Here is an 8,018-nt window from a genome sequence, read left to right on the forward strand (position 1 = left end):
CACGGACGACGGCGAACGGATTACGGCGGGTGGGTGCGGAGGGCGTGCGGAACGGCAACCGCGCCTGGCGCCTGGACGCCCGACGGATCCATAGGACCGCCGCCCCCCACCATTCCGCCGCGCCGTTACGCCGAAACCCTCCTGGCCGACCGTCGCACGGCGGTGGCCGCGCACGCGCGTCCCAGAATAGAACTTTACGCTACAAGCCCGCGCCGCCGCCGCTGACACGGCCGCCGGCCCGAAACGCCGCCTGAGAGGAGTTCAGCTGCTGCCGCCGTGAGCCGCGGGACCCGCGTTATAGTAACCGCTCTAACGCACCGGACAGATTTTTCTGTCTTTATTTTAAGAGCATCACCAGAGTCGGTTTTTCTTTTTCCTTTTTCTCCCGTTTTTATTCCTTCTGTCGCGTGTCTCCTCGGCAAACTCTCCACCTGCCTTCTCCCTCCCCCACGTCCCGTTCCCGGAAGAAACTTACCGATCGTCCTACCACTGCTGCACATAAGCGTTCGGTCTGACTTCTTTATTATTATTTTAATTTTTGTTATAATTACTATTAAATTTGTTTGTTCGCGATTTGTTAAGTGTTATTCAATCTATCGTCATCGTTGATCTGATTATATCATATTATAATAATTAGAAAATTTTATAAGTGCGACTCTGCGGTCACCAGGATTACAACATTTGTGTGATTTGGATACCAAACTTGGTGAGTAGCGCCGTCGTACAGCCGAATAATATAATTTTCGTCTACCACCGTTGTGTAACTGTAATGCTAAAATGATTCATAGACGTATTGATCATGTAACACATTTGTTTATGCGTTGTTTTGTTTTCATCATAAATTTTCGTCGTATAAAGATTTAACGATGTTTTATTTTTCAATTATTTTTATCTAACCTTAAAGTCGACATTTTTTTTCTTTTCACTTCTGTATATTTGGCGATTATTGTCAAACTTGACGTGTGTGTGAAAACGGTGTGCTGTTATCGAACGGTGAGCGCGCTGGTGGCTGAACGGGTGGCAAAATAGGTCGTGACGGCGGCGAACGGGGGCTTGGCGCACGGGTGGGTGAAGAAGGGACGCACGGAACCGTGTGCGGGTAGGCGCGGGGGTAAATGTGGCGTGTGGGTCCGCACTGCGGCTGAGCCAACTATTCGTCTTAACCTAAAATATGGTTAACGTAATATTTCCAGTCAAACGGTTGGACTCGTTTCTGTTAATTGTTTTTATTAGTCTATGATTTTATTAGTTAGACCATTCCGGGTGGAACTTTTCGGTTCAGACATTCGTGGTTAAAATTAAATAACGAAACAAGCACTCAAGACGATTTTTTGATTTGAATAAATCAAATTCGTTAACGTGAGGTCAGGGTCATTCGGTCACCAAACAGCTCTTCCAGTTACTACAATCATAGTAAAGTCATGGCTTATCAAACAACATAATCCAATTTAGAATTCATCGTAATTGAATTCATTCGTTATTTAGAATCTGGAAGTTTCTGATGATTTTTTATTTACATAAAAACATACTCCATATTGCAGAATAGATGAAAATCTTTAACGTTTAAAATAAAATTTATATTATTTAAGCACTGATAAAAACGAGCATAGAATTTTACACATAGAATTTTATTAAAACTTTTGATTTTAAATATTAATTAAATATCAAAAAATTATGCTGGACTTATAGCAAACTGCATTAAAAAATGAACGAATGCCAACAACAAAATGTAGTTGTAACTAGAAAAAAATTAATTTTCAGCATATAGTATTAAGTTAGGTACCATATGTTATAAATTATGTTGTTATTTAAACTTTATCTTATGATCAAATATTTCTCTAATTGCTATAATGCTTCGTATTTATTTCAGTATAATATATAATGAAAATATACGTATAGCAGATTCTTAATGATTTTTTAACTGAAAATATACAAAAAACAATTTTCGTTTGTTTCTAAATGCCCTTCTATAGTGTACCTATTAATTTGAATAAAACTAAACATAATTAAATTGATAGTAATTTCTTTTGAAATTCAAATTACTAAGAATGTGTAATATAATAATTTATTTTCTGTAAAAATTACATTTAACAATTTGTATGGTTCTTAAAAGAGTTCATAAAGAAAATCATTGTTAGTTCTATCTGTAATAGATAGTACAAATTTAGGCACAGAATTATGTGATAAGCAAATAAAAGTTTTTATTTCTTTATATAATATAAACAGATATATTTGAGTAAACTAAGGAATAATCTTAATTAAAACTTAAAACATTTATTTCGAAGTTATTGATTGAAATAAAATAATATTAAATATTAATTTATCAGATTTAGTCATATTTTCTTGTATTATTGAATAAACATAATAACTTCTACATATTTTACCTTTATAATGGACAAATAAATACATTATACTATTAGCAACAGTAATTTAATTTAATTTTACTTATTGGACGTTATATTTGAGTAAGGAATGTATCAAATATATGTTTCGGGCATTACATTTATAACACTATACTATACACACACATTAAAATATTATAGTAGCTATTAATTGAAACATATTGTAGTGATTGAATACAACTATCAAACAACTTTGGGTAAAAAAAATGTAGAAAATAATTTTGGCACGATTATCGTATTTAAATTGCGCGTTTCTGGATTACCGTCAAAGGTATTTAAATATAAATTAGGGGAAAAACTCGAACATCATTTCAATGTTAGCAATAGTATAATTCTTATTAATTAACTTGCAATTCAATGAGCTAAAATTTATTGCTGTTTTATTTTACTTTTTGTTTTGTTTTTTTTTTTTTGGGCAGAAAATCACCATGCGGGACAAGACGTCTTGATCCACGCTGATCCAGAATAACAACAGCACACACACATACACACTTCAGAAAATTGGAGTCACACTTTATTCTAAGTCTGTGATATTATTTAATATTTTGAAAAATGAACCTCTTAGCCGTAATCGATTTCCTCGATCACAGAATAGAGATAGAATCGCCTATTTGTAATCAAATGAAAAGATCGTTATAATTAGTATTATAAGTTGTTGACGTAAATTCGTTATTCCAATTAGTTAGTGTATTTATATATTTTGTAAAAATAATATTAATAATAATAACCATGAATTCCTATAAATATTTTTAAAACCATAAACAGTTTTTAATTGTATTTTTACAACAAAAAGTCCCTTATATTCTGTCCAAAATGGGTTCCAAAGAGGCGGAAAGCGGTACCGCCAAAACCGCCAAAATGAGCGATCTCAAAAAAGAAATCGACTTGGATGATCACAGGATACCATTGCCGGAGCTATACACTCGTTACGAGACGGATCCTGAGAGAGGTTTGACGACTTCCCAAGCTAAAAGATTATTACTTAGGGACGGACCTAATTCTTTAACCCCACCTAAGAGGACTCCTGCGTGGATTATCCTGTTGAAGCACCTGTTTGAAGGATTTTCAATTCTATTATGGGCAGGTGCGGCTCTGTGCTTCCTAGCATATGGTATTCAATATTCCACATCTGAAGAACCACAGGAAGACAACCTATGGCTGGGTACAGTATTAGTCCTTGTTTGTGTTATAACAGGCGTTTTTGCTTACAGTCAAGAAGCAAAAAGTTCGAGAATCATGGATTCCTTCAAGAACATGGTACCACAATACGCCAACGTTGTGCGAGACGGTGAACGGAAAAACATACTGAGCTCAGAACTGGTAAAAGGAGACATTGTGGAAGTAAAGTTTGGTGATCGCGTTCCCGCTGATGTTCGTATTATCGAAGCCCATAATTTTAAGGTAGATAATTCATCTTTGACCGGAGAAACTGAACCACAACCTCGGGACTCAGCTGTATCTAAAGTGCAAGTATTGGAAGCTAACAATTTAGCATTCTTTTCCACTAATGCGGTTGAAGGAACTGCAAAAGCCCTTGTGATACTCTGTGGTGATAATACTGTAATGGGACGTATTGCTGGACTGACTACAAGACTGGAGCAAAGAGATACACCAATCGCTAATGAAATTCATCATTTTATGCATTTGATTTCTGCTTGGGCAATTTTCCTAGGGGTGTCATTTTTCATAATGGCTTTCTTACTTGGATACCATTGGTTGGATGCTTTTATATTCTTGATTGGAATAATTGTCGCTAACGTACCAGAAGGTCTTCTGGCTACCGTGACCGTGTGTTTGTCTTTGACGGCGAAACGGATGGCATCGAAAAACTGTGTCGTAAAACATCTCGAAGCAGTCGAAACTCTCGGATCTACATCTACTATCTGCTCTGACAAAACGGGAACGCTAACCCAAAACCGTATGACTGTAACACATTTAAGTTATAATAAAGAAATTATTGAGGTGGATTATTTCAAAGACCCGACAGGTGTAACGGAAGAGGCTAGGAACACCAAAGCTTATCAGTCGCTCGTTAGAGGTGGATGTCTTTGCAGTAGAGCTGAATTTATATGTGGACAAGACAATACACCAGTTTTAAAGAGAGAAGTCATGGGTGACGCATCCGAAGCCGCTATAATTAAATTTTCTGAGCTTGCAGTTGGGGATGTTATGGCTTTCCGTGAACAACATAAAAAGGTGGCAGAGATTCCGTTTAATTCCTCCGATAAATTCCAAGTTTCGATTCACGCATTACCGTCGAAAGGACAATTGTTAGTAATGAAAGGGGCACCAGAAAGAATTTTAGCTCGTTGTACTAGAATGCGATATGGCGATGGTGTTGTTGAATTGGACGAAAATATCAGACAAGAAATGGACGAAATTATCGAACAACTAGGAAGTTACGGTGAACGTGTTCTCGGATTTTGTGATCTTTTTCTAAGTACAGACCAATTTCCAATTGGCTTCAATTTTACCACGGATCCTCCTAATTTTCCTTTGACCGATTTAAGGTTTTTAGGTCTTATGTCCATGATTGACCCTCCTAGACCAGGTGTACCAGATGCCGTCGCAAAATGTCGATCAGCTGGCATTCGTGTTATCATGGTAACCGGCGATCACCCCGTAACTGCTAAAGCTATTGCAAAGGCTGTAGGAATCATTACTGAAGGTTCTGAAACTCTTGAAGATATTGCTAAACGACGTCGAGTACCAGTATCATCTTTAGATCCACGGGAATCCACAACAATCGTTATACAAGGATCATTATTAAGGGACATGTCGACCGAAGAATTGGAACACGTTTTACGAACTAACAGAGAAATCGTATTTGCCCGGACTTCCCCTACACAAAAATTAAACATTGTTGAAGGATGTCAAAATTTGGGAGCTATTGTGGCTGTAACTGGAGATGGTGTTAACGATTCACCGGCTTTGAAAAAGGCAGATATTGGTATTGCTATGGGCATAACGGGTTCAGACGTATCCAAACAAACTGCTGACATGATATTATTGGACGATAATTTTGCATCGATTGTGACTGGAGTAGAAGAAGGGCGTCTTATTTTTGACAACTTAAAAAAATCAATAGCGTACACTTTGGCGTCAAACGTCCCGGAGATAACTCCGTTCTTACTATTTATTCTTAGTGGTATTCCATTGCCACTGGGAGTTGTTGCCGTGCTTTGCATTGATTTAGGAACTGACATGTGGCCGGCCATATCATTGGCTTACGAAAGAGCGGAATCTGACATTATGTTAAGACATCCCAGGAACCCATCGACTGACAAATTGGTCAACGGTAAACTCATCTTCGTCGCATATGGTCAAATCGGAGTTATTGAAGCCGTCGCTGGATTTTTCTCGTACTTCGTCATTATGGCTCAATGCGGATGGCTACCACGGAGATTAATTGGCATACGTAACGAATGGGATTCAAAGTCTGTGAACGACTTGGAAGACTCATACGGTCAAGAATGGACATTTACACATAGAAAAGAGCTAGAATATACCTGCCATACTGCCTTTTTCATAGCTATTGTAGTAGTTCAATGGGCTGATTTGATTATTTGCAAAACTCGTTACAATTCTATTTGTCATCAAGGTATGGACAATTGGGTTTTGAATTTTGGAATGGTATTCGAAACATTAGCTGCCTGTTTTGTATCTTATTGTCCTGGTATGACCGAGGTGCTCAAGACCTATCCCGTAAAAGCCGAATGGTGGCTTCCTGGTTTACCTTTCGCCGTAGTCATATTTGTTTATGACGAATGTCGGCGTTTTTGGCTCAGGACTCATCCAGGTGGATGGGTCGAACGACACACTTACTATTAAAATATTTTAAAGTATTTACAATAAAATAAAATAATAATCACTCATTGCGTCAATGCCCCTGTATAAAAAAAAATTCAATTAATTAAAAACATTTTTACGTATTATGAATGCGTAAAAACCTCATTATTAAAAATTAAAAATGTATAGCTGTTATTGTTATTGATAGTTTTATTAGTTATTTATAAATGCGAATTTTTTGAAAATTTAGATTAAAGATCGGTAAAATTAAACGCTAAATTAAAAATGTCACCCCAAACTAAAAATGAAACCAATTTGTAATAATAATTATTATAATAAAAATGAGTGTTCATTTACCATAGGCCTAGACTATTAAATATTATGTAAGTAAAAAAAAAATCGTTGACAATGCATAGTGTTGGATTAGATATTCATAAATGTTTTGTTATATATTATAATAATATATATAGTACAAGGCTGATCAAAAGTCTTAACTGAAAAAAATCATCTTAATTACAAACTTTTGATCTTCCGCGTCTCTACATATTGTAATCCGGGCTGGTTTACGTGCAATTATGCTTAGAGGCTGAGCCATTATATATGTGTATACATTTTAAACAAATTGCCTGTAGAAAATTCAATGTATAGTATTTTGTTTGGAGTAAAAAACTGAAAAAAATTAAAAAAAAATTTAAATAGTTATTGCATTTTTAGTTTTGTTATGAGTTAAAAAAAAATATTATCAATAAAGTGTAAGTGTTATGCGTATAATTAAACTAGGGCAAGGATTGAAAGATAAATTACAAAACCAAAATCTCGTTCTCAGCACTAATAGCTGGTACCTTTAAAAATAAAATTGCCATCCTAAATAGTAGTTTATGTCTATATAATATATTATAAAATATACATACGTACTTATTTGTTCGGCGTTTTCATCAGATTGTACACATTTTCAATAGATACATATTATATTATACAGCTTATTATTATTGTATTGGATATTATAAGTTAGACAATTGTTTGTTTTTTTTTACATTTTTTTCTGTAAGTTGTGCCTTATTGATTTCGTTTATATTTTGTTTCTCGGCTAAATATGTATGATTTGTATTACTTTTTTTGTTCTTTTTCTTGTTTTTAATACTATTTACGACTATACGGTAATTACGATTATACGATATTATAATACGCGCTATTCGTTTTTATCTTATTGTAGACAAAGCTTTTTCTAGTTGATTTCACAAAGGCAACCATAACTTATCTTTAAGAATAAATAAAAAAAATCGTATACTTGTCATTTGAACTATAGCTTACCACCTACTAAAAAAACATTATTATTATGTTTATAGTATAATATATAAAATGAAAAAAAAATAATAATATTTTTAAGCAGTTTTTTTTTACATATATATTATATAATTAGTGCAGACGTAGGACGAAAAATATTGTTGAATAGAAGGTTTAAAAATTGTAATTCTGTACGCTTTTAATATCCATTAAAATATATATTGTAAAGCTACAAAACTTAACCATATATATATTATTATTATTATACATAGTGATTTTTTTTTTTTTTTTAATGAAACAAACCATTGTAAAACTTCGGGTATTTAGTTACTATGTAATGTTATATTATTGTTCGGCTATCTCGTGCTGTACGTGCATAAGACAAAACACGCAAAAAAATTAAAATCATATTTCAGAGATTTAATGGTAATGTATGTTCCGAATAAAAGTCCTGTATACAAAGACATTTAAATTGGACTTTTATTTTATCCATCACGTAACACCGACTTTCTCATCGTCATAATCATCATTACGTTCACCTCA

At 34.6% G+C, this 8,018-nt stretch overlaps 1 pseudogene across 1 annotated transcript; it reads left to right on the plus strand.

Moving 5' to 3' along the window:
* Window positions 1-247: 247 nt before the first annotated feature.
* On the plus strand, window positions 248-7,947 carry LOC107162558 (sodium/potassium-transporting ATPase subunit alpha pseudogene; annotated as a pseudogene). Its single transcript, XR_016191753.1, has 2 exons — window positions 248-706; window positions 2,822-7,947. The product of XR_016191753.1 is annotated as a sodium/potassium-transporting ATPase subunit alpha pseudogene (transcript).
* Window positions 7,948-8,018: the final 71 nt, after the last annotated feature.

This window comes from Diuraphis noxia, unplaced genomic scaffold, assembly GCF_037042655.1.
Source record: "Diuraphis noxia isolate RWA-SAM2 unplaced genomic scaffold, SU_Dnox_SAM2 contig0004, whole genome shotgun sequence".
Classification (NCBI taxonomy): Eukaryota; Metazoa; Arthropoda; class Insecta; order Hemiptera; family Aphididae; genus Diuraphis; species Diuraphis noxia.